The sequence below is a fragment of the Megascapheus bottae genome, chromosome 22, assembly GCF_031878675.1.
Source record: "Megascapheus bottae isolate mThoBot1 chromosome 22, mThoBot2.hap1, whole genome shotgun sequence".
Classification (NCBI taxonomy): domain Eukaryota; kingdom Metazoa; phylum Chordata; class Mammalia; order Rodentia; family Geomyidae; genus Megascapheus; species Megascapheus bottae.
In genome coordinates, this window is record NC_143530.1 from 16,007,370 (window position 1) to 16,033,552 (window position 26,183).

A 26,183-nucleotide genomic window follows, 5' to 3' on the forward strand; every position below is an offset into this window, starting at 1 on the left:
GACTTTCCTGCCTGGGTTACCTTTGAACAGTGATTCATAGATCTCAGCCTCCTGATTATAGGTGTAGGACAGTGTCACCCAGCTCTATCTTTTTTGGGGGGGGGGGGTCATGGGGCTTGAATGCTGGGCCTGGGCGTTGTCCCTGAGCTCTTCAGCTCAAGGCTACCATCCTACTCTCCCCCAGCCACAGCTCCACTTCCCATTTTCTAGTGATTAATTGGAGAGAAGAGTTAAGGTCTTATGTGTTCAAGGTCTTACGTATTTGGGCTGGCTTTGAACCTTGATCCTCAGATCTCAGCCTCCTGAGTAGGATTATAGGCATGAGCTACCACACCCTGCTCCTGAACTTTATTTTTATGAAAGATATTTTTGGTTAGCAAATGCACATGTAGGACAGTTTCCTCCCTGCCATGGTCTGTTGCTTCTAGATCTTGTTTCACAGAATGGTGACTAGGTGTGCTCACACCATTGCTGGAACAGTTCTGGAACAAGGTTCCAGGATATGCTGCCTTCTGCAACTTTTCCCCCTATTTCCTCTGGGGGGGGGGGGTGGGAAAAGTGACCTTCCTGAAGTGTGGTGCTGTAGAGGGACAGATCCATCCCAGTCACCAGTGTGCCTTGGAACATTCTGGACTTAGAAGGCTAAGTCCTGTCCCCTTAAGGAAGTCCTATGGTGGTTCTTAATCCTTCTTTTCGGCTATATGCCTCCATATGTAAAAATAAAGTGAATATGGATGTTTACACTACTATTGTTTTCTGGATCTTAGGAAGATTGGATTTATATGGAGAGTGGGGTGTGGATTTTCAATATGGGTCTGATCCCATTCTGACCAATATTTTCTTCCAAGGAGGTGATGAATTTCTCATTGCCCTATCATTATTTTGTTACTGTTGAGAAAGTTGTGTTGGGTGTCTTGTATTGGTTGAACCTGTAGTTTTAAAATGTTATTTTGAGGCCTGTGTTTATTCTAATTGGTAATGAGGTATGGTAGCCCTTCCTAGAATTAGTCAGAGTGGGCAGAATTTGCTTTACAACATAGAACTACAAGTCCAGTACATGAATCTGAGAAGGAAAGATCAGAACTATAAATACTTATTCCTTTCTAGACATTGGGGTTCTATGGCCAGAGATCATGAAGTAAGTAGGTAGAGGTGCAGCATTACTGGTAGAGCACCAGCCTTGAGTAAAAAAGCCAGGCAAGATGACATGTAACTGTAATCCCACTATACATTATCCCAACAATGAAAGAAAAAAAAAAGCACCAGGCAAGAGCCTGATTCCCTAAATTCAGGCCCCAGTACTGGCACCGAAGAAAAAAGATCACTTAGCAACAATAACTTCTTTCTTGGTTTATTCATGATGATTCAATGGGAAACAAAACCAAGGTCTATAGCAATGGGTTTACCTGAAGCTAAATTAGCTAATATGAGATATTCTCTGATATATATGAATAAAGTACAACACCTGAAGCCAAGGTTCACTGAAGAGCCGGTACTCAGTAACTTATTTAACAGAGCTAGTTGGTTTAGAAACATCTAGTTAGGCATCATCTTAATGTACTTGATTAAAGCTGCTGGGTACCGTGGTTCACATTTGGAATGCGAGCTATTTAGGAAGCAAAGATGGGTAGAATTGCCATTCAAGAGGATAGACAGCCCCATCTCCTGAAGAAGGCCCTAAGTTCACACCCTAATACTGTCAACTCCCCCTTTCCCATCCACAGAGAAAGCAAAAGACCAGCAGATTCAGCAAAACTGCCTCTGATTTGAATGAAGATATATCTACGATGATGGTTTTTATTAATGTTGAACAAAAAATATAGATACTATATCTAATTAAACCCTCTTGATAATATGGACAAAAGGCCCTTGTTGCCTTTGGAATGTGGAGGATACGAGAGTATTGATCATCTTGTGGTTCTTGATGTGGCAGATGTAAACTTTTCATTGAAAGATTGCCATTTGAGCCAGTCGCAGTGGCTCACACCTGTAATCCTAGCCATTCGTAGGAGGCTGAAATCTAAGGATCAAGATTCAAAGCCAGCCTGGGCACAAAGGACCTGAGGCTCTTCTCCAGTTAACCTCTAAAAAATGGGAAGTGGGGGGCCAGGAGTTTTACCTAGTGGTAGCGTGCTTGCCTAGCATGCACGAAGACCCGGGTTCGATTCCTCGGCACCACATACCTAGAAAAAAGCTGGAAGTGGTGCTGTGGCTCGAGTGGTAGAGCTCTGGCATTGAGAAAAGTCCAAGGACAGTGCTCAGGCCCTGAGTTCAAGCCCCACAACTTGCAAAAAAAAAAAGGGGAAGTGGGGCTTGGCTCAAGGTTAGGGTGTTAGGGTGGTAGCCTTGATCTGAAGAGCTCAGGGACAGTGCCCAGTTCAAGCCCCATGACCCATGGGAAACAAACAAAAAAAAAGCCCATGAGACTCCAATTAACCACTCGAAAACTGGAAGTGGCACTGTGGTTCAAAAGGTAGGGCAGTATCCTTGCGCTGAAGAGCTCAAGGGACAGTGCCCAGGTCCAGAGCTCAAGCCTCACAACAACAACAACAAAAATTGTAGGTGTGTTTGCATACATGTGATGTAAGTGTATCTTTATGTGCTTTTTTTTAGAGAGGAACATCTTAAGAGCAGGGGAAGCCTAGAAGAAACATGTTTAGAGAATAAAGAGAAACAATATAGTGTCTTCCATGAATGGTTAAGAGATGTCTATCATAATTGCCAACCACCTGAAGGCGTGAAGAACAGATTGCTCTTCCATGATAAATGAACGCTGTTTGGTTCAAATCCATACCAAAGTGTACAGATGGAAGCTGTATGTCCCTCAGCAAAACCCAAAAGGGTTCTTAGTGTACCAGGCATGGGTGTGTTGCTTCTGAAATACAATGATTCTTTCACTCACATACACAATTAACTAGTGTTGGGCACTGCGGTAACATGGCTTCTGCCCTTGGAAAAGTTACAAGGCTCTGGAGAAGGAGTGAAAAGGAAGTGGAGTTCAACTAAAGGTTTGCAGAAAACGGAAACATTTTGCATTGTAGGAGATAGTGTGTGGCACAGGAATCAGAGGAAGCTGTTACCTCAGTCTGCATGTCTTCCCTGTGCCTTTTTTGACATTTATCTTTTTGATATATGTTCAGACCTCATATAATAAATTTAGGGGCTCAATTCGGAATGTAACTCAGTGGTAGACCATGTACCATGGGTCAGCCCTGGATTTAATTTTAAGCATTTAAATAGAGTCAAGAGACTCATTGCAAAGTTGAAATTAAAATCTTGAATGAGTCTTGTTTTTTGTTTTCCCCCAAGGACAGTGCTCAGGCCTTAAGTTCAAGTCCCAGGACTAGCCAAAAAGAATTTATCTATAGCATTACTCATGAAAATGAAAACTTAGAAATAATCTAGTGTTGGGCTGGGAGTTTGGCTTAGTGGTAGAGTGCTTGCCTAGCATGCACGAAGACCAGGGTTTGATTCCTTGGTACCACATACATAGAAAAAAAAAAACAAAAATGGTGCTGTGGCTCAAGTGATAGAACTCTAGCCTTGAGAAAGCCCAAGGACAGGGCCCAGGCCCTGAGTTCAAGGCCCAGGGCTGGCAAGAAAAAAGAAAGAAAGACAGAACCTAGTGTTCAACAACATGTTTGATAAATGATTACTAAAACTTATGCTAAATATTAAAAAAAAAAAGTTTTGCCAGCCTTGGTCTTGAGCTCAGGGCCTGAGCACTGTCCTTGGGTTTTTCTCAAGGTTACAACCCTACTTCTTGAGCCACAGCACCACTTCTGGCTTTTTCTGTATATGTGGTACCAAGGAATCGAACCTGCGTCTTTGTGCATGCCAGGGAAGCACTCTACCTACCACGAGGCCAAACTCCCAGCCCTAAATATTAATTTTTAATGCTCAAAAATGAATACTCCCAGGTGCAGTGGCTCACACTCATAATCCTAGCTACTCAGGAGGCTGAGATCTGAGGATTTTGGTTCAAAGCCAGCCCGGGCACCAAAGACCCTGAGACTCTTATCTCCAATTAATCACTAGAAAACAGGAAATGGGGCTGTCATTCAAGAGGTTGGACAGTAGTCTTGGGCTGAAGAGCTCAAGGACAGCACCCATGCCCAGAGTTCAAAAAAAAAAAAAGAATACTTAAATACTTATTAGAAAATGTATATGTTTATGTTTATAATGTGTACATTGTTCATTTTAAAAGTAAGTTAACACGTGGGAGTGGTAGATTATGCCTAAAATTGCAGCACTTAGAAGGCTTGGGCAGGAAGAGAGTTTGAACCCTATCTGGGAGAAAAAAAAAAAGGGGAGGGTAGGAGACGGATGGAGAAGGGAGTGGTGGGGAAAGAGAGGGAGAGGGAAGGGAATTAAGGAATAGGAAAGAGAGAAACGGAAGCTAGTAGTGTATGTATTATATTACATATGAACACATGTGTGACATATGAAAGGATTCGTGTAAATATATCAGATGTTAATAGTAGTTGCCTCTTAGTCTTTTCCATATTTTCTACAATCAATAGGTACTTTGCAATTAGAATAAAACATTTATTATAGGTAATCAAGTAATTATAGATAATTAGTTTCCTTCCAGTACTTGTATAGCTAATGGGGGAGAAAAAAAAGTCCAATAAATTTTATATCTTGAAGGAAGATTTATTGAGAAATCAGTGGTCACTGTACTCCTTCCCCTTAAAAAAATAATTTATCAAAAATAACATGAACGGGCTGGGAGTTTGGCCTAGTGGTAGGGTGCTTGCCTAGCATGCATGAAGACCCTGGTTCGATTCCTCAGTACCCCACATACATAGCAAAAAGGCGGAAGTGGTGCTGAGGCTCAAGTGGTAGAGTGCTAGCCTTGAGAAAGTCCAAGGACAGTGCTCAGGCCCTGAGCTCAAGCCCAGGACTGGCAAAAAAATAATAAAATAAAATAGCATGAAGTCTGGGAGTTTGGTCTAGCAGTAGAGTGCTTGCCTAATATGAAGATCAGGGCTCGATTCCTTGGTACCACATACATAGAAAAGCCGGAAGTGGTGCTATGACTCACATGGCAGAGTGCTAGCCTTGAATAAAGCCCAAGGACAGTGCTCAGGCCCTGAGTTCAAGATCCAGAACTGGCAAAAAAAAAAATAATAACATGAAAACTGATAAGTTTATGGAAACCTATTTAGGGACTTCTAAAACTAAAGTGATTTCTTTTCATGCAGGAAAGAGAACCTTTGCCATACAAGAAAAGAAAACTCATGTGTGTGATAATTAAAAAATAACCTATGGCCAGGCCTGGTGACTCAAGCCTACAATCCTAGCTACTCGGAAGGCTGAGATGTGATAAATGTTCAAGCCAGTCCAGGCAGGAAAGTGAGACTCTGACATCCCATTAATCACCAAAAGGTTGGATGTGGAGCTGTGGCTCAAGCAATAGGGAGTTTGCATTAAGCAAAAAAGCTCACGTACAGTGGAGTTCAAGCCTGAGGACCTGCACAAAAGTAATTAACAACCTATCAGTACTATGCATTTATGTATGTATGCTGGTCCTGGGGCTTGAACTCAGGGCCTGGGCAATGTCCCTAAGCCTCTTTGTGCTCAAAGTGCTCTACTACGAGAGCCACAGCAGCCACTTCCTGCCTTTTTTGCGTAGTTTATTGCTCAGACTTTTCTGCCCCGGCTGTTTTTGAAAGGCGATCCGCAGATCTCAACCTCCTGCAGAGCTAGGATTGCAGGCGTGAGCCACCAGTGTCTCTCGCCCCGGATCCCCCCCTACTTCGGTACAATTTCTAATTAAAATGTCCAAATTTCTGTTTCTACTCCCTAAACAGTTAAGACAGTTGCATTTCAATACAGTACATTTGTTTGTCCAGCTCTTGGGTGGCATTTGGGTCTGGGCTGTCTATACTTGGAAGAATCATTTTCTGCTCTGTGGGTCGTTGTTAAAATATGCAACCTTTCTGTCTCTCCAGGCTCAGAGAGCCAATTGCTTGGCGCAGAGCTGAGGAAAACTGGAAAATTCTGCGTTGGACTGAAATATGGACTCTCCCGCCACTCGCCCTTTAAAACTGCCACAGAGGGACTCTGGCTGTTGGACGGCGGAGGAGTGGGGGTGGAGCTTGGATGGGGTGGAGCTTGGATGGGGGTGGAGCTTGGGTCGGGGTAGAGCTGAGGGGTGGTGCTTGGGTGAGGGGTGGTGCTTGGGTGAGGGGTGGGGCTTGGGGTGGGTGGGGCTTGGGTGGATTGAATGGGAATAGCGTGGGGCCGGGGGGGCGGTGGGGGGGGGCGGAAAGCCCGACTCAGCCACCCAGGCACGAAGTTATTCCTTCTTTCTCCTTTCCTTCCTCAAAAATCTCGAAGTGGGGATGTGTGAGCACTCCTGTGCACGACGAGAAGAAAAGAGTGTAAGACTCGGGCCTGTCGTTTCATACGACGCTGGCATTTCATTTTACTCACCAACTGTTCCCTCTTATTTTCATTTCTTTTCTTTTTCCTCTCGCTAAGTCGCTGGTCTTTTCGACCCGCCGGTGGCGGCGTGCCTGGCGTGTCCCCGCCGGGCCCAACAGCCCTGACGAAATCTCACACGTCACAGAAAAGGCTCTCGATCGCTATCTACGTTAGGGGAAAAATCTCGCCGGCTTCGCAGGGTGTCAGGATGGCCGAGTGGTCTAAGGCGCCAGACTCAAGCTTCGCTTCCCTGCTCTGGGGATTCTGGTCTCCGAATGGAGGCGTGGGTTCGAATCCCACTTCTGACACAACCTTTTTTTCTCCGTCCTGACCTGCAGTTTTAGAACACGGATGTGAGCAGTGTGCCTAACCAAGTGTTCAACGCATCTTTATGTCCCTAGGTACCTGTATATTTTTCAAATCTCTGTTTTTAAGAGACTGACAACGAATAGTCTGGTCGGAAACGGAAAGGATAGGAGCGGAAGCCTCGCGATCTGCTTAAGACACCGCGAGATTTGGGGGTAAAGTGGCTGAAGTGGGCTGGGGTTGTGATCTGGAGAAGGCTCCGGGGCCCAGGCGTTCCCGGCCCGGTGGTACGGCGGGAGGGAGGAGAGGGTGGCCGGGACTCCCGCCTGCGTTTTCCCAGACGCAGGTTCTCCCCGACGCAGGTTCTCCCCTGCAGGCGTCCGGAAGCCCGGGGCGCCCGGGGACCCTCACTACTCCGGCTGTCGTTCGGTCGGTCGGTCAGTCGGTCGTGCCATGTCTAGGGAAAGGTTGAGCAGGTCCTCTGCTGTTTTTTTTCCCCGCGTTTCAACCGTTCTGGGACGAGCTCTCACCCCTTTCCTGTGCAGATCACGCCCGTCCACGCTCGCCTTGGCCTCGGCGAGGTGTGTTCCTCCAGTCAGAACCCAGGGAGAGGGAGAGTGCTTCCTTACCAGGTGCCCTGCCAGGTCCAGCCGCCCCCCAAAGAAAGACAAAACCGACCCTTGAATCAAATAGGAATCATAGGGTGGCAGAAAGTTTGTGAAGTTTACTTGAAGGCTTGTGACTTTGGTTTACCTTATTATTTATGCTCTGGATTTTGTTGATGAAAATGGAGTGTTTTAAGAGCCACCTTGGGGTGGGAGAGGGAAATGGGGACAAAAACATGAGAAGGGGTAGCAGTGATTGTTAAGTAATGCACCTTCTATCTGGCGAATATAATGGGACCCTTCTATTAGTTGTAATGACAAGAATAATTTCCATTTAATAAAAAAGAGCCACCTTTAATAGATGATTTGGTGCAAAAGTGCCTCTGAAAGGAGCTGAGTACGTAATTGCCGATGATTGGAGGATTAGGACACCACCTGAAATAAAAATGAATGTAACGGTTGTTCGCAGTGCTAGCAATGAATCACGCGAAAACCAAACCGGTGGTGGCTTAGGGCCCACGTACCAGCAGGAAGGCCAGTGGGGAGTGAAAGAGGGTGATTATGGTCCAGTTATTTTATATGTATGTCTGATAGAGGAGCACAACCTGTCGAAATAGTTTTAGGAGGAGGGAAGATGGGAGAGGAGGGAATGAAACTGATCCAGAAACATTACACAGATATTTGGAAATGTCTCCATGGCATGTCTCCTTTCCTCTGTACAATTAATATATGCTCATCCGTTTGTTACTCAGCTCAAGGTCCCTGCCGCTAGGAGGTTGGAGGTCGGAGAACCTGCTCCCATGGGGACCGTAGATGGGAGATAATGACAGGACATATAAGTGTCAACTAAGGCTGGGCGCTGTGGTCCACGCCTGTAATCCTACCTACTCAGGCAGGAGGCTACGATGAGAGGATCGCGGTTCGAAGCCAGCCCGAGTACTAAAGTCTACAAGACTCTTATGTCCAATTAACCACTAGAAAACCAGAAGTGGTGCAGTGGCTCCAGGGGTAGGGTGGTAACTTTGACCTGGAGAGTTCAGGGACAAAGCCCAGGCCCAAAGTTCAAACCCCACGACCTCAAAAAAAAAAAAAAAAAGCCAACAGTACCTTTACAGGTCCCACCACCGTTTAATACCTAGGATTTCCCCAAGAGTTTTGATGTGGCCCAGTGATCGACCTGTTTATAGGTTCCAACACATGCGACAATCCTGAAAGAAAACGAGTGCTTGTGTTTGAACTCATATCATTACATTTACCCAGCTGGCATCCTTCCACTGAAACTCCAGACCAGTTTCTTTCTTTCTTTTTTAACTTTTAATTCTTTTTATTATAAAGATGATGTACAGGGGAGTAACTTTTCCTCTAGATCTCAACCTCCTGAATAACTTGGCTTACAGTTGAGAGCCATTGATGCCCAACCAGTACCATTTTTACATTTAAATTATTAAATTGACAATTTTTATGTTATATTATATATTCACACATACAAGAAACTCTAAATCATTTTCATAGGCAAAAATCCTTTGATTGACTGGCTGTAGTTCTGGGATTAAATGAAGGCGTAGTGTTCTATCATTGAACTATATTCACAGCTCCACAAACCTTTGATTTAAACATTGAACCTGTGCCTTGGCTTAATTTTCCAATTCACCCATTATTAATTGTGTAACTTTGTACAAAATAAATTAAGTATCTTTTAAGCATCAGTTCTATCTCTCTAAAATTGGAATATTAATAATAAATGTATCATATTTTATAATGTAGAAATGTGCATTTAATGTATTTATTCAATGAATGCTAACCTCTGCAGTTGTCAAGTCTAGGAATAGCTGGCTTTTAGGTTCTAGGCGTCAAACTCAGAGCCTCAAAGAGAGACATTATCAATGAGCTGCACTTAGAGCTGTTTTCTTTTTAATTCACAGTCTCCTGCTTATTTCTTGTCCTAAGACTCAAAACAAATTTTAGTACTTTAAATGCCCTTTTTTTTCCTCTCTGTTTTTCTTCCCAGTATCCATCAGATTTTATCAATGCAGTAGCACTTGTCACCCAGCAGGGATTTCATATGTATTGTTTAAATAATTGTTAAAACTCTTTTGTGAACCGGCAGCCAAGTGATAATAACCAGAAGGATAAAAAGACGTTATAAATGAAATGTTAAGTATTATCCAAATTGTTCAATTTTTTGAAGATCCGATGAACATGATGATGGGCAAAAAATCTCCGACCACGAAGGGACTCGAACCCTCAATCTTCTGATCCGGAATCAGACGCCTTATCCATTAGGCCACGCGGCCAAGTGATGGGGAAGTTTGGTCACGTAAGACCCAAACAAATGTAGCAAAGGTACGGGAGGGGGACCTTCCAACCCTAATAGTGACAATCTGTCTTGATTTTTTAAAAACCAAACAAACAAAAAACCCCAACTTATATGTAATTACATTTTACTTAAAGTTAACCATTTACAGCCGGGCGTGGTGGTTCACGCCTGTAATCCTAGCTACTCAGGAGGCTGATACCTGAGGATCGCGGTTCAAAGCCAGCCCCAGCACTAATGACCCAGAGACTCTTATCTCCAATTAACCACCAGAAAATCGGAAGTGGTGTTGTAGCTGAGCTGAAGAGCTCAGGAACAGCTCCCAGGCCCCTAGTTCAAGCCCAACGACCGACAAAAAAAAAAAAAAAAAGTTAACTGTTTACAGAACTGTATAAAACTGCTATCTCAGGAAGTATTGAAGTATTAGTAGAGAACTGTTTAAATGTGAACCCGTTGAAGTCTTGGAAAAAGGAATGACTTGCTAGAAAAGGTAAGGAGGAAGATTTTTCAGGCTAAAGCTTGAGTTGCCATTGACCCGCAACCATTCAGAAAAGAAGACAGAGGGGACAGAAGAGCATCCTTATTTTTGGAAGGTAGGATTCTGAAAGGAATATAATCTGGAGGCTTCAGAGATGGTTTATCTGGAAAAAATGAAAGATTAATCTAAGACTGGAAAATAAAGAAGTTATAATATTAACAAATACTATTGGTTTATAAAGAGCTGAGCGAATGGACTCTTTTTGGAGACTTTCCTGGAGCTTGAAGAACTTCTGTGCTTGTGTCAGCGTCTTCTTTGGTCTCGTCAAGAAGTCATCCCCTAACTCTCTATGGTTTAATTCATAGAGCAATAGTTTTTAATGGGGTGGAAGCCAGTGGTCACCAAATGTGGATAGCTTAGAAAGATGTAACACATCCGGTAAAGCTGTCATACCACCATTTACATAGTCTGGGTTTCTTGACCACCTTAAGCTATTTTTTAAACAAAATGAATTCTGAGCAAAATGTCTTCCCTCTGCACCCTACACTTTTGAACAGACTTTTCCTCAACAACTTCTTTTCTGTTTTTCTCCGAGTATTTTCTTCTATTGTATTTTTAAGGGTGAAGATGAACTTCTGTATCTCTGAACTTTTCAGTCAACATTTGAAACGTGTCTGCTGTGGATTTTAACCTCTCAGTTATGTCTAGGCCCTTACTATTAATCCAGGAGAGACCACAGAGTGGAGTTGGGGGTATTTCAGGATAAACACAAAATATGAAATAATAACACGTGTTTCCCTATTACTTACAAATCTATAAACTCCTGAGCACAAAAACATCCCAAATTATTTTAGAAAAACAGCTTAACCTTGATTCAAATACTGCAATGGAGACCTGGCAAGTTTCAGTAGCTTTCCACTTGAAATGACATTCATTTGTGTGTACCTCAGAGTACTAAGTCTGCTTTAGATGGTTAAACTTAAAAAACCTGAGGATAGTGTTTTGAATTGGTGTTTCATCAGACTTCGGTGAAGATTCTGACATGCTTTGTGACAATAAGGACCATTGCCTTTTCTTCCATATTTTAGAGCATGGGACCTTGCTTCTAGTCTAGTACTTGGAGAAAACCCAGAGACAGTGGGAACCCAGGGCATTGTGAAGGGAAACATACAGGGGTCATGGGGAGATGTTCAGCCTTATTTGTTTCTAAGCTCGCATGCTAAAATTCAGCAGCACAAGATTCCCAGCCCCTCTTTCAGATATTTTGTAAATGCTCAGGGTCTCCAAGATAATAATTTTTATATTATGTTTCTTGGGTAATTTATCCATTGGGAACTTCTCCAGTATTTTCTAGAATGCACTTAGAAGAAGGTGTAGAAGAGAAAAAAATTAAAAACCAAAATCACTCCTTACTTCATGTCTGAGGCCTGACTACAAAAGATGAATCAAGCCTGGCCTGGTGGCACATGCCTTATGATCTCATTGCATAACTGGTGGAGGCAGGGAGATGTCCGAGTTCTAGGATAGCCTAGGCTATGTAGCAAGATCCTGTCTCAAGAAGAAAAGGATCGTACAAATTTAGTGTAAGCTTTTTTTCTCTTCTTTCCTGAGACAAAGGAACTGGGGAGACTGCCTTTTTTTTTGTTTAGATTTGATGAAAAAAGCAGTTGGTCCTGTATAAGTAGGAATGAATAAAGTGCACAAAAGCAGGTGGAACTATGCTGAGGGAAGCTTCATAAGGCCTGTCTGTCCAGATTCGTCCTGGCCTCTGGTTATCCCTCTCCTCCTGGCATAGGGAAGACCTATTAGGAAACGGGTGTCTTGTGTCTTACTTTATATGGAAGGCCAGCTCGTTTTTATGGCTGCTTTAGAGGAATAAGGGAGCACCAGAGAGACCCAGATGTTTCCTTAAAGGATAAGGTGGAATACTGTTCCTAAACCTGCTCAAACGGCATCAGCATCCTTTGGGTGTGAGTGTCCCCAGTGGCCCACTCATTTCATGTCATTTTCTATCTCACCTGGGCCAGGTTAATCAGAATGGAGGGCCCAGGACTGGAGTTACTGGGTGTGGGGGGTAGGATGTGGGTGGGGAAGGCATGAAAGGAGAGGTGATGTCTTCTTCACATTTCTAAGCCGTAAACAGATGAGAGGGAGGATCAGAAGATAACTTAGCAAAGGATTTAAATTTTACTCCAAAAAACTCAAGTTGATCACTATACCAAAGCGTGGCGAATGGTCGGAAGTGCTCGGCGTTTGCTTTATAGTTGGGTAGGTGGTGTCAAAAGAGTCCTGGAATCGGCCATCAGCACGGGTTTATAACGATAATCCTATTTGAAGAGGATGGGGGAGGGAGAGAGAGAGAGAGAGAGAGAGAGAGAGAGAGAGAGAGAGAGAGAGAGAGAGAGAGAGAGAGAGAGAGAGAGAGAGAGAGGAGGGAGGGAGGGAGGGAGAGAGAGAGACACACACACACACACACACACACACACACACACACGCACGCACGGATGGACAGACAGACAGACATGGACGGACGGACGGACGGACGCCTTCCTTCGGCGTTCCCCGGCGTGCAGCTCAGGCCTCCTCCGGCAGGGGGCGCCGTCCCCGCGGCCCGGGCGGTGCGCCTTCCCCTGTGCGAGTCTCGGAGGTTCTCAGCACCCGAGTCGGGATCCCGGGAGACGCACGCAGCCCCCGTGGGTTCTCGAACCCGAGATTGACCACGGGGGACTTTCGGGAGCCATCACTGTGGACGGGCGGCGGCCGAATTGCAGTTCTCCCGTCCCTCCCAACCCCATCTTCCCTCCCAGCGTGCCCCGATCCCCACGGCACCGCTAAGACTTTATTTATTTTTGCTTATTTTTTAAAATTTATTGTCAAAAATCATTTTCTTCCCCCGCTTAAAAGCAGAGATCGCCATCTCAGCCCTCTCCCAAGGGTGACCAAACGTGACAGCCTTGAATTCCGCAGCGTGGATCGCAGCCTGCCGGACGTAACAGGTCATAGAGGAATTTGGAGGCACCTTTGGTCGCCAGGGGGTGTAGCTCAGTGGTAGAGCGCGTGCTTAGCATGCACGAGGCCCCGGGTTCAATCCCCGGCACCTCCACTTTTCTTTCCCAACATGAGGTTTGCAGACACTAATTCAGCATATTTTCTCTCTCTCTCTCTCTTTTTTTTTTTTTTTTACATCTTTTTCGTCCTCTTATCAGTTTTATGTCACATTGAAATCAAGGAAAACAGAAACAACCTTTACTTTTAGTACAGCTGCATTTGTGCTCTAGGGGCTTGGCACCCCCCGGGGGTTGCGGGATGGGGTACGGGCGGGGGGGGGGGGGGCTCTGTCTGATCACAGGCAGGAAACAGATGAACCTGGACTGGAAGTGAGGACTTGGACAGTATTCAAGAACCCCCCCCCCCAAAAAAAGGCAATGCACCCAATGAACAAACCAATCACACAGGTTACGTATATCCTCATGATGGAAGAACAAGAAGTACGCAAGATCCATAGGAAACTCCGTTTACAACCCCTTTCCTGAGGACAGGCCCCCCGCCACCACTCTTTCCAGCGCCCTCCTCGTCTTCTCCACCCCGTTTCCCTCTCTTCCCGCAGTGTCGACACTTCACGTGCCTTTCTTTTCACCCCTCGTGGCTGCTCCTGACTTCCCTCGGAGTAAATTTTCGACTATCCTGTCAGGTTGATCTCGGGGTAGAAACTCTGAGACAGTTCTTCAAGGCCAGGCCTGTGGATCCCGCTCACTTGAAGACGCAAGCTCTTGGTTCAGATCATTTAGAAAGACGAGACAAGGTGGGCGAGAATGTTGGAGAGGGTGACACTGACCAAGATGCACCAGATTCATAAACTGCTTTGAAATATGCCACCTATTTTGTACAACTGAAAGATAATTAAATATCTTTTTTTTTTGGAGACAGGAAGGGAACAAAAAATTATCCACAGGTTCACACTCACCTCTTTCTTGAGCCCAGCTCTTGTGTGGAAGGGTGTCACACATACATGTGAGTCTTTCACACATGTTTCTAGTGTCCTATACAACTCTGGCTGAGCGCCCACTGCTGGGCCACCTGTCAAGCCTAAGGACACAAGCCCTAGTTTGTCTGAACAAACAAAGTTTGAGGTAAATATTGCTCTCGTTTTATAAAGTGAGTCGGAATGTTTCTTCTTCTTCTTTTTCTTCTTCTTCTTCCTCCTCCTCCTCTTCTTCTTCTTCTTCTTCTTCTTCTTCTTCTTCTTCTTCTTCTTCTTCTTCTTCTTCTTCTTCTTCTTCTTCTCCTCCTTCTCCTTCTCCTCCTTCTCCTCCTCCTCCTCCTCCTCCTCCTCCTCCTCCTCCTCCTCCTCCTCCTCCTCCTCCTCCTCCTCCTTCTCCTCCTCCTCCTCCTCCTCCTCCTCCTCCTCCTCCTCCTCCTCCTCCTCCTCCTCCTCCTCCTTCTTCTTCTTCTTCTTCTTCTTATTTCTTTCCTCCTCGGAAGCCCACAGCAGCTCTACCCCCCGACCCCGGTCCTCTCTCCACATCTGAAATCTAAAACCACTATACACTATATTTGTCTGGTTTTCGACCTACCTGGCCCCAGAAGAAGTGGGGTCACCTAGGGAGAGTGAGGGCTGGAGAGAAAACGTTTCCTCGTGTTTGCACGGGAGTGGCGCCAGAGGAAATGATTGCAGAATGAATGACGGCGTGGGAGGCCCCTGTGCTACGAATGCAAGAAAGGCCAATTATTTGGGTCTCTGCGAGGCGAGTCACCCGACCTACTGAGTGACAGCAGCGGAGAGATGAAATCATTCCAAGATTTTTTTTTTTTTTAAAGCAGCTTTCTGCCTTGAATGTATTCCCGAGAGCCCATCCACGCCAGGGGGTGTAGCTCAGTGGTAGAGCGCGTGCTTAGCATGCACGAGGCCCCGGGTTCGATCCCCGGCACCTCCAGTGTTTTCCTGCGCTCCGTGGTCGCTCCTTCCTTGGGTTTCTTTTCCCCCCTCGCACAAACAGAAAATAAATGGATTTTCACAACGTTTGGCTGCAGTAAGGGGGCTGCCCCGCTCTTTCATTTATTTATTTATTTTTGCCAGCGCATGGGCATTACTCCGGGCGGCTGCGTTGGCGAAGGCGATGGAAAGACGAGGATTCAGGCAACGCCCTCCCTGCGATCCCACCGCCGCCCTGGGGACCAGCCCAGCGCGGTACCGACTGCCCGGTACCCGAGCCGACGGCGCCCTCTGCCGGGAAGGCGTGGCTCAGACGCTTCATCTCGGAGCGGTCCCCGGAGCTCGGCTCCAAGCTAGGTCCACAGAGTGAATCCTGGAGGCATGGAAATCTAAGAAGCACTAGGCTTGAATGCCTTGACTTAAAGGGATGCATACTATATATGTGGCTGTGTTTGAATTGTTTCTTTCTAATCTTATGCAAGAAAAATCAAAATTCACTTGAATTTGTGTCGCTGAATTATTATTTTGTATTTTCTGATCATGGGTCCTGAATCACTCTGTATGAATGAAGATGAAGGGAAGTTTTGTGTTTTCTTTTAAGTCTTTTATTATTATTATTATTATTATTATTATTATTATTATTATTATTTTTCAATAAATCTTGTGCTCACTTTTACTGTGGTCTGGGAAGCTGGGTTTGTTTGTACTTTGCCACATTTTAAATAGGGAAAGTTGTTTTCTTTTTTCTTTTTTTTGGTATTAACCAAAGGTCTTTAAACAGTGATCGAGTTTTACTTGCTGTGTCTTCCATGTAAGTTTGAAGGCCAGGGCAATCAACACTGAATTCCAAGATTCATGGAAGACATTTACCTGTTTATGTTAAACAACCCCGAGTAAATACGTTAGTCCTATTTTACTTCTATATCCTAACAACAGTGGGCTAATCATAGGGAACTGAGGAATCTTAACTTGGCAGTTTTGGAAGGGCACAAAGCTGCCCCTCTTTAGTCTCAAGAATGAGAGTAAGATGCAACTCATATGCAGGAGGTTTTTGCACGGAGATCAGGCAGGCTAAGAACAAATAGTTTCCACGGAGTAGGTGCCTCAGCTTCTTTAAAAGTGGTCCAGAGTTTTCTACCTCGAGGGAGAAGTCTTAAGTGCAAACTAACCACTAATTAGTCATAGAGGAAAGAGAGAGAGAGAGAGAGTGTGTGTGTGTGTGTTTATTTAATTTTGTTTTGTTTTTCCTTAGTACTAGGAATTGAACCCAGAATCTGGGACATAATACCACCCAGCCATGAAATCAGGAAACCACCTCTCCAGAGTTGTTTGGTTTGCTTTTTCTTTTTTTTAATAGTTTTTTTTTTATGGGAGAGGTGTATAAAGCAATAAGTTTCTAAGAGTCAAATACAGAGTTATAATCAGAAAATGCTCAAGAGAATGGTGTATGTGAGAAATGCTAAAGCATAGACTAGAAGTATGTTCCAGGTAATGGGGGAAAAAAGACCTCAGGATGGTTTGTTCGTAGCTAACTATAAAGCAGGAGTGGTATTGTTTTTCTACATTTATCTTTCTCCTATTATGTCTGTAAAGACATAGAAAGGCATAGCATACAGAATTTAAAAACAACAGAATTAGAAATCAGAAAGGAATATTATTTTGATTTAATCAAAAAAAGCTTAAGGATGGTCACAAATACATGTTTTTGTAACCCCTATGCAATCAGGTGGGGGTATAGCTCAGTGGTAGAGCGCGTGCTTAGCATGCACGAGGTCCTGGGTTCGATCCCCAGTACCTCCAGTTTTTCTTCAGGTTAAGAAAGATTGCTGGACAACTTTCCCTCTATTGTCAGGCCATTTCTTGTGTTTTGCAACTTATGTCACAGATTAAGCTATCTGTGTGAACCACAGAATATTTGGCAGTAACTGTATTATCCGCCTATTATTCTCCCCGATTAAGTCTAACAACTGGTTATTTTCTGTCAGAGATAGGCAAACCCTAGAGCTCAATAGTCACTATTTAACTTTAAATTTATGACGAATTTATGGGAAAAAATTTATGGGAAAAGCGATAGTAGCTGAAATCAAGTACAGGGAACTAGGACACCTCCAGTCCAAAATGACAAGAGCTTGAACTCCAGGGTCTGAAATCAGTATGGAGGAAAACTCATTTGTTTTTCATAAAAATAAGGAACTGTATTGTCCCAATTACAATAAATCCTTTCCTCTTTCTTTTTTTCTCAGAATTTCATTTTTTTAGTATTTATTGATTAACTCCAGTGCACTTTGAGAGGTTTCCACACATGTGTATATATAACATGTAACTTCCTCTTCTATTACATTTACCTTATTCCATTCCCTTCCTGTTTTTCCTTAGTTCTTTCATATCCTTTATTATTCCCCTTTTGCTTCATGTCCTCCCCCTATCAGATTCCATTGTCTTTATGGACCTGGCTCATTTTCCCTAACAACCTCACTCTTTTCTGCAGGAAGAAAAAAAAAGCCCTACTGAACAGTGTGTGTTATGTGTGATGTGGTGGGTGTGGGGGGGGTAGGGTGGGGATATGTCGGATGCTGGTGGTAAGGTAAAATATTGTTTTCTGTCTCTAGGAAGGATCAGGTCTCAGAAAGGAGAGAGAGAAAGAGAGAGAGAGAGAGAGAGAGAGAGAGAGAGAGAGAGAGAGAGAGAGAGAGAGAGAGAGAGAGAGAGGAATCTAAGGAAATAAAAAAATATTTTAGGGAGGAAATCCTCCAGACCTTAAATCTGAAGCGATCATTTCTCCTCAGTTTGGCTAAATGCATTCCCATCTTCTTCAATGGGCAATTGTGTTTAAAAATAGTCCAGACATACTGAGAGGAGTTTTTATTAAAAATTTGCTTTACAAGTGGCCTTTGTCCACAGCAGCAGTTTTTACTTCCTGAAAATTCTTGAATTGTTGCTGTATCATTCATCGAGAGGAATTCCACTTGCTGGCACTTTGGAATGGTCGATATAGATTTTCTAATGTTGCAGAGAATTTTCAAACCACAATTTAAGACCCTATCTACATTGGTGAGCTGGAGGTGTGTAGCCAGGTGGCAGAGTGTTTAAGGAAAGATTTGTTTCCCTGAAGCCCAAAGAGTGGGAGGGGGAGGGCGAAAATAAACAACTAAAAGAAATTTAAAATGTACCTACATCTAAGGGTTATCTAAGATGAATGTTCTTGTTATTTTAAAGCAGAATTCACAAACCTTACTTGGCTCCTCCACATCATGGAAAACAGAGGTGGAACCAGGCGGCCAGGGTTTCCGTAGTGTAGTGGTTATCACGCTCGCCTCACACGCGAGAGGTCCTCGGTTCGAAACCGAGCGGAAACAGGAGGTCGGTTTTTCTTTTGAGATGTTGCCACAATTCAAGCTGTAGCACATGGTCCTAAATTACTAGAATGGTGGAAGTGACTCATTCTGTTCTGGACAAGATTTTCCACCCCATCCCCTACTACTTTTTACTTCTGTGTCATTGAATAAAACAAAGAAGGTATGTGTGTGTGTGTGTGTGTGTGTGTGTGTGTGTGTGTGTGTGTGTGTGTGTGTGTGTGTGATGTATGTAGGCATTCATTCATTCATTCGTTGATCCTGGGGCTTAATTTAGCCTGGGCACTATCTCTGAGTTCCTTTTACCCAAGGCTAGCATTTTACCACTTGAGCCTTAGCACCATTTCTGGCATTATTTTCTCTGTGATGAGTTGGAGATAAGAGTCTCATGAACTTTGCTGCCCTGGCTGGCTTCAAACCTTGATCCTCAGGTTTCAGCCTCCTGATCAGCTATGGTGTTAACAGGTACGTTCACACGTGCGCTCATGTGTGTGCTGTTTGAGTAATAATGTAGGATAATCTTATGATACTTGGGTTTATGATACTTGGGTTTGAACTCAAGGCCTTACACTTGCTAGACAGACACTCTACCAGCTAAATACACCCACCCCACACCCACTACTCCATTTACTGTCAGTATTTCTCAAATATGATCTCACGTTTTGCTTTTTGCTTGGAGAGTCATCTTCCTCTTCATAGTTCTTAAATAGCCAGGATGAGGGTTGTGCTCCACCATGTCCCTCCCCATTCTTAACTGGTTGCAGTGGAGTCTCGATTTTGCCTGGGGTGGCCTTGACCCATTATCGTTTTGATCTCAGACTCTTGAGTAGCTAGGATTACAGGCATGGACACCTAGTTTTCTCTTTAACAATGTATTTAAATTCACTTGGGACACCCAAAATATTACCTCAGCAAGTAATCAAGGTGAAGTTGATAGGATTGAGGGACAGGGTTCATGTGGCAGAGCACTTGCCTAGCATGCATGAGGCTCTGGGTTCAATCCCCAGTATCACCACCACCACCAACCAAGAGATTAGTGAGATGTTTTACAATTTAAAAATCATTTTCTGGCTGAGTGCATGGCTCAAATGATAGAGGACCAGCTGCGCTAGTACCGCCCTGAGTTCAAACCCCAGTCCCACTAAAAAGCAAACAAAGTAAGATTTTCTTTAATATATTTTGTACTTAAAGCATTTTTCTATTTAGACCTAGGCAATTTTAGCTATTCAGGAGCTAATGTAGCTAATTAAAGTCATAGCCAATGGGACAAGATTAATAATATCCTTTACAGATTTTGAGGTTTCCTGAGTAGGAGATGAATGTGTTCTATCTCCAAATTTAAGCTTTTAATTCCTCAGAGGAATTTTATGCTAAATAAATTCATCCTACGATTTCTATACAAAAGATGTTTCAATACGGTTTTGGGTGAATAGTCTAAAGATGGTTAAACATAGTTAATTTTATTCCAATTTTTAATGAAGCAAATACAGTTTTGTTTTGTTTTTTTTTTAAACATATCTTTTTATTTGCATGTTCCCAGGAAACTAATTTACAGCTGATTTTCTCCAGGTGCAACATGATATAATGATGCTTTTGCAACTTTAAATAACTAAGATGATCTTGTCCAGCATGTACACACACACACACACACACACGCACACACACACACCCTGCCTGACAATTGTCTAATCCTGCTTTTAATGAAACGTTTCTCTCATATATACTTCTTTATTCCCAAATCCCATGAACTCATTGAAAGGACAGTCACCTTAGACAACTCATGCTATAGCAATTTCAAGAGAGACCAGTGTTATATCATTTTATATTTTATTATAGTTTTGAAGCACTGGTAAAGAAATGGACAAACCAGAATGAGAAAAGACTAACAGTCACTGGAAATCGGATGTCTGGATTTTTGTTTTCCAGTTTCTTGGCATAGTATATACTCATGATAAATCCCAGGGTTCAAGAACTGTCTAAGCGTCTCTTTCCTGTACATATCAGGTTTGTGATTACCAACTCTAAGAGCACCAATTTTGAGTCTTCATTCATTGTTTATTCATGTATCGATGCCTATTAATTCTTCATAAATTCCTAGATACTGGTGTCTAAGTTTGCTGTGCAGCATCTTTATAATGATACCTCACAGGTACCTTGATTTTACATGAAGTCTAGCTCAGGCTACATGGAATTCACCATCCAATCTTCCTCCTGTCCAACTCACTCCTTTTTTCTACTTTCTTCTGTGAGGTTTGTACCTGCATGCTTTTCGAAACAAATACTTCCACCCCTTTTGTTTCTTCATCCCTTCAAGCCTGTCTTCATTCTCCTTGCTCACAATTAAACCCTTCCTTCACCTCCTAAGTATCTGTTGTGTTCATGCCTTCTGACTTTTTCTTTAGCATTACCAGAGGAACCATTTTCAGATTTTAAACCAGTAAAACTCAGGAATCCGAAGCCTCCCGGAAAACAGAGCTTACTTCTAAGGAGGTACTGAGCGGGAAAGCCGACCTTACTTCTAGGGCGATACTGAGCGAGGTGCTTCAGGGGAAGGGGGTGTAGCTCAGTGGTAGAGCGCATGCTTTGCATGTATGAGGCCCCGGGTTCGATCCCCGGCACCTCCACTTGATTTTTTTTTTCGTACTGACTCGAATGTATTCCTCAAGCGCCATAGATTTGACTGTCTTAATTTTTGTCTATTCTAGTCCCACCTACACGTAGTAGGCACAACACAACACAACACACGGCCTTGAACCCCTCCCGACTCTCTTGAGACTCTCAATGGCTTCCACCCGGGGCTCGTGAACTCGAACAAAAGCCTGCGCATTCCCAGGCAGTGCACGCAGGCGCCCGTTGGCTCCCATTATTAAAGAGACGGAAGACAAGGAGAAGGGGGGGGGGGGAGGAACGGGGGGGGGCACAATATGGGGGGAGGGGAGAGATGGGGGGATACCCTACTGATTTCTCCACCGGTCTCTAGCGATCTGAGCAGAGAGCATAGTGAGAAGTTTGGTCCAACAATGCCTCGTGGATTGCAGTGAGCCTGGCTTAGGTCTGGAAGTCCAGCACTACGCGAAGGAAAGCTGTTGGAGAATTAGAGGCCTTGCGACGCCAAGGTAGAACGGTGAGTGTAAGGCCTGACAATGCGGTGGGCACCGAGCCACGCTCCTAACCCTGCCAAGAAAACCGACTTCTATTTCTTCTTGGAGTTCCACAGTTGCTGGGTCTTAAGGTTACATCTTGAATCCTTTGAGATGATTTTTATGTCTTCATCTCTGTCCTCAGGAGCATTCAGAGACCTTGTCTTTGTGTTTTCTGGCACTGGCTTTTGTATCTTTCTGGAAGTTTTTTTTTTTTTCATATATTTGTTATTGTAATTAATAGAAGGGTTACATTATACTCACCAGATAGAAGGTACATTACTTCACAAACATTGATACCCTTTCTCATGTCTTGGTCCCCATTTCCCTCCCCCCATTTCTGGCAGTATTTTAGGCAGAGAAAGATATTTTTAGGAAGGGATATGTGAAAACATAGCAAAAAGTCCATTTGGGACATGCTCTCTTGGGAGACTGGAAGTCCCAGGGGGGCAGTTGACTGTCTCCAGGGAAAGATCCAAGAGGCTTTTGGTACATCTCCACTACATTTCTGCAAAGCTTTTCAGAAAAAAAAGTCATCGAAATTACAGCCACTTCAACTTTTAAACTTTAATTTCTTTTTTCAATGTAATCTCACATTTGCTGAGCAAGCAACCCACCATGAAGCGACGGTGAAGTCTACTGACTTTAACAACGAACATTCTAACTGAGGAAATGAACCATGCACTAGCGAGCAGCTCTCATGCAAGGTTCGCTGAGCTAGCCAAGCCTTTACAAGGGGAAGACTTGCAAGAGACACTGTGAGTGCTGGAAAAAATAAAGTCAAAGAACTATTTGGATATTCAAAAAGTGTCACCAAGGAATTAAAAAATGTAAGAAAATCCTGCTTTTCCACAATAGGCTGACAATGGAGAGAGACTGAAATGAAAAGATGCTCTGTCTCGAACTGTTTTTCTTTCAGCTTCCTTAACCACTGCTTACAAGTGTCATTAAAATACAAAATAATGTACAGAAACAATGTGAATTGTTTTAATAATTACTGTTCAACACCAAACTACAAAAGACAAATGAAATGATTAAAAAGCCCATGTTCATTTAATTTGCTCACAATTTTTTGAAGCAAAAATGTGTGTATGGCCCAAACACAAGTGAGACTGTGTTGTGCTTTGCAGTTAGCTAGCTGATTCAAGAAGGCTTCGCTCTTGTGTCCAGTGCATCTGTGCTAGCAGAAAGTATTGCTTCTGTAGACCATCTGTGAAAGGTAATAGCATCCACTCCATGTACCCTCAAGGAACAACCACTTTTACTGTTTCTACAAGCAAAATTAGGAAAGAACTAGGAATTAAAAAAAAACCAAAACAACAAAATAAAAACAGTGTGTGACTAGTTCACGCTGAGTGCTCTTATTGCCACCATATAGTGGAACCAAGGATTTTCTGTTTCTTGTGTTGACACCACTCAGTCAAAAGACAGAGCACAATTGGAGAATGGTTTAGTAATAGCCAAGAGGAAATAAAATGCCTTCTGCAAATTTGGTTAATGACGAAGGAAGGGACTGCAGACTCAAGAGATAGAAGCCTACAATGCGATTTTCATCTGAGGGACTGAGAATGAGGGACTGAGAATGAGACTGAGATTCCTGAGCAAAAGCTCAATTCAGTAAGGAAGGAGTGTGGATAAATGCGAATAGAAAATGCTGGGAGAGACAGACAGACAGACAGAGACAAAGACAGACACAGACACAGAGAGAGTTAAGAGGTGAGTGTTGTGATTAAGTGCTAGCCAAGGCACAATGCATTGCCTGTTGCAAGGAGGGAGAAGGGGGCGGGGGAAGGAAGGCTCCTCTTGGACTACAAGCTTGACTTGTTTCCTAAAAAGTCTTTTGCTGAAATTCCGTTACATGATGTGTTTTAATGCTTCCATCTTTAACCAGTAAAGGGAATCAATCATATGGCATATGTATGTCACAGTGGGAGTGTTGTAATGACAGACCCTACTGACTGGCATCCAGTCTGAAGTCAAACTGGAATGCACCTTGCCCTGAAACACCTTGTTCAGTGTTTGTTTTAGACATATCACCAACACTACTGTACCCTTTAAAATAATTGAGATGCTATCTACAGAGCAATTAATTTTACTCTCATTTTATAGAGCCTTCAATTTACACAGCACTAAATATTGTTCAGATTGAACCCCTTAAAGCAAATAACTGACTTCTCCAGTGATTGAGTTATTGACAAAGTCTCTTGCCTACAGGAGTTTGTGTTGGACATCTAGTATTAAGCACCTGTATCCCAATGTTTCTAGATACAGGGGAAAGGAGAAGATAAGTAGATGGTTGATATCATAGATGCTGAGACCGCTCCATTACTTGAATCTATCAAAAGCCAAATGCCCACATCATGGAGTTTGCTTTCCTTATGTTTCTCTTTTCCTTCCTTCCTTCCTTCCTTCCTTCCTTCCTTCCTTCCTTCCTTCCTTCCTTCCTTCCTTCCTTCTCTCCCTTCCTTTCTTCTTTCTTTCTATCTTTCCTTCCAAATTCCCATTTGAGAAATGTTCACAGTCTGTGTTCTGTTGCAGGTATGAGATACAGGCTTATGAACAGTTTCATGTTCAAGGCATTTGATTTGCTATCTAAAATGCTGTTGTTTCTAGAGATCGTTGGATCTGAAAAATTCTAATCACAGCACCCTAACTTTTTACACTGCTGTGTCTACAGGATTAGCTCTTTTGGCTAAAAAAAATATGTATATACATTTCTTTTTTTCCTTTGTGCTGTTGTGGGTACTGTCCTTGAGGTATTTTGCTTAAGGCTAGTGCTCTACCACCTGACTCACAACTCCATTTCTGGCTTTTTAGTAGTTTATTGGCAATAACAGTCTCACAGAATTTCCTGGCCAGGCTTACTTCAAACTGTTATCTTTAGACCTCCGTCTCCTCAGCAGTTAGAATTCCAGGCATGTGCCATTAGAACCAAATTCCCTTTCTTTCTTTTTTTTTTTCTTTTGCTTTTTTTTTTTCCTCTTTGGTCTCATAAGTAGAATGATAGCAGAAACGGAAAAAAAAAAACAACTGGCTAATCACATTGTTTGTAAGAATTATTTCTTTTATTATCATGTTAGTGCATCATTCATGTTTCCTTTCTATCCGAGCAGAAGGAATAAATTAAAAGCAGAAAAGCACAACAGAAGTTTGAATGTATTAGAAAAGACAACCCTCATGGAGGTGTTGGGTATCGAACCCAAGACCTCATGCATGCAAAGCATGCGCTCTACCACTGAGCTACACCCCCGGATGACAGATATCCTGTTTTTCTTCATTAGGCTACATCAGAAACAAGGATGCTCGTCGTCTATTCTTTACAAAGCATTTCTCCCTTTCTTTCTCTTTTTTCCTTTTTTTTTGGTGGGGGTGGGGGGGGTTGGGGTGAGGCTAATTGAAGTCTAGACTAAATTTTTTTTTCTTACTAGCTATCTACAAGTAAAGACCAAAGTGTCTTACCTTAAGTTCAGGAAAGCACCTTGGTATCCTATATGCAAAATGAAAAAAGTTTGTTTTTTCTTATTTCTAGTTGACTTATTTCTCTCAGTCTAATATCCTGAGCATTGGCAAGTCCAGAAAAAAGCAGGCAAGGAAGCAAGAATCAGAGGGGGAGGAAGTTTTCAGATTCAACCCCTGTCTCTTCTTTTCCAAACAACCAGTGATCTATTTCCTGACATGACAGGTTGCATTCATTTTTTCGGGGTTATTATGGTTTGGCATTTGGGTCAATCACTTCTCAGGCAGGAATGGAGATATTCTAGGAGTAGATGAATTGTCCCTTGCAGTATAATTCCATAATCTCTTTCTTGGTGTAGTAATTATACAGGCTGCAGGCTCTAGTTTAGTGATTTTAGATTTATTTCAGTGGATTTCCTCCTGCCAACCATTAGGTTTTCTAAATCAAACAATAGCAACATTAACATTTTAAGATGTGTCTTCAAGAGAAACTAGTGGTGAGCGCTGCTCAGAAGTAGTGTTTTGTATGAAATTTTGAATTTGATCCCCATAAACCTATTTCTTCAATAATTGTTTTCAATAAGCTACTAACGTCCATTCTTCCTCATCCTCTCTCCCCAACATTTTGTGTACTCTTGTAAATGGAATCCAAGTGCATCTCCTCCAGGATCACCCAGTTATTTTTTTTTTTTTACAGAGAGCCGAGATAGCTCAGTTGGGAGAGCGTTAGACTGAAGATCTAAAGGTCCCTGGTTCGATCCCGGGTCTCGGCAAGCTTTTGTTTAAATTGATTCCTGTCAACCCTACAAACTTTCTATATTTTACAATTTATGCCTTAGAGTTGATATTTGGTAGAAGAACAGAGCACAGGACTTGAGCAATGGGAGCCCGTGCGTGAGGTGTGTGACTTCCTTTCTTTGCATCTCCAGCAACACAGCGATCGCAATTGAATTTTAATTTCAATGCTGTGCAAATTAAAAATGAACCCTAAGCTTTATGCTGAAATTCATAATTTAAAATTTTCTTAACTAAAATGATGTTAAATAGCAAATTCTAAAAGAGCCATCATGGGTGAAGGGAGGGAGGAGAGAGAGAGAGGAAAGGAGGAAGGAGGAAGAGAAGGAAGAAGATTGATATTTTCTCTTCCTTTCTTTCTTTCTTTTTTA

General features: G+C 43.1%; 9 non-coding genes across 9 annotated transcripts; 7 read left to right on the plus strand and 2 right to left on the minus strand.

Moving 5' to 3' along the window:
* The first annotated feature begins 6,634 nt into the window (after positions 1–6,634).
* Trnal-caa (transfer RNA leucine (anticodon CAA)) lies at positions 6,635–6,740 on the plus strand. The gene is made up of 2 exons: positions 6,635–6,672; positions 6,695–6,740. It is a non-coding gene; the product is annotated as a tRNA-Leu (tRNA).
* Positions 6,741–9,564: 2,824 nt separating this feature from the next.
* Positions 9,565–9,637, minus strand: Trnar-ccg (transfer RNA arginine (anticodon CCG)). The gene has a single exon. It is a non-coding gene; the product is annotated as a tRNA-Arg (tRNA).
* Positions 9,638–13,166: 3,529 nt separating this feature from the next.
* Positions 13,167–13,238, plus strand: Trnaa-agc (transfer RNA alanine (anticodon AGC)). Its single transcript has one exon. It is a non-coding gene; the product is annotated as a tRNA-Ala (tRNA).
* Positions 13,239–14,997: 1,759 nt separating this feature from the next.
* Positions 14,998–15,069, plus strand: Trnaa-agc (transfer RNA alanine (anticodon AGC)). The gene has a single exon. It is a non-coding gene; the product is annotated as a tRNA-Ala (tRNA).
* Positions 15,070–16,796: 1,727 nt separating this feature from the next.
* On the plus strand, positions 16,797–16,868 carry Trnaa-agc (transfer RNA alanine (anticodon AGC)). The gene has a single exon. It is a non-coding gene; the product is annotated as a tRNA-Ala (tRNA).
* A 1,483-nt stretch (positions 16,869–18,351) lies between these two features.
* Positions 18,352–18,424, plus strand: Trnav-cac (transfer RNA valine (anticodon CAC)). The gene has a single exon. It is a non-coding gene; the product is annotated as a tRNA-Val (tRNA).
* Positions 18,425–20,973: 2,549 nt separating this feature from the next.
* Trnaa-ugc (transfer RNA alanine (anticodon UGC)) lies at positions 20,974–21,045 on the plus strand. Its single transcript has one exon. It is a non-coding gene; the product is annotated as a tRNA-Ala (tRNA).
* A 3,694-nt stretch (positions 21,046–24,739) lies between these two features.
* Positions 24,740–24,811, minus strand: Trnaa-ugc (transfer RNA alanine (anticodon UGC)). The gene has a single exon. It is a non-coding gene; the product is annotated as a tRNA-Ala (tRNA).
* A 906-nt stretch (positions 24,812–25,717) lies between these two features.
* On the plus strand, positions 25,718–25,790 carry Trnaf-gaa (transfer RNA phenylalanine (anticodon GAA)). The gene has a single exon. It is a non-coding gene; the product is annotated as a tRNA-Phe (tRNA).
* Positions 25,791–26,183: the final 393 nt, after the last annotated feature.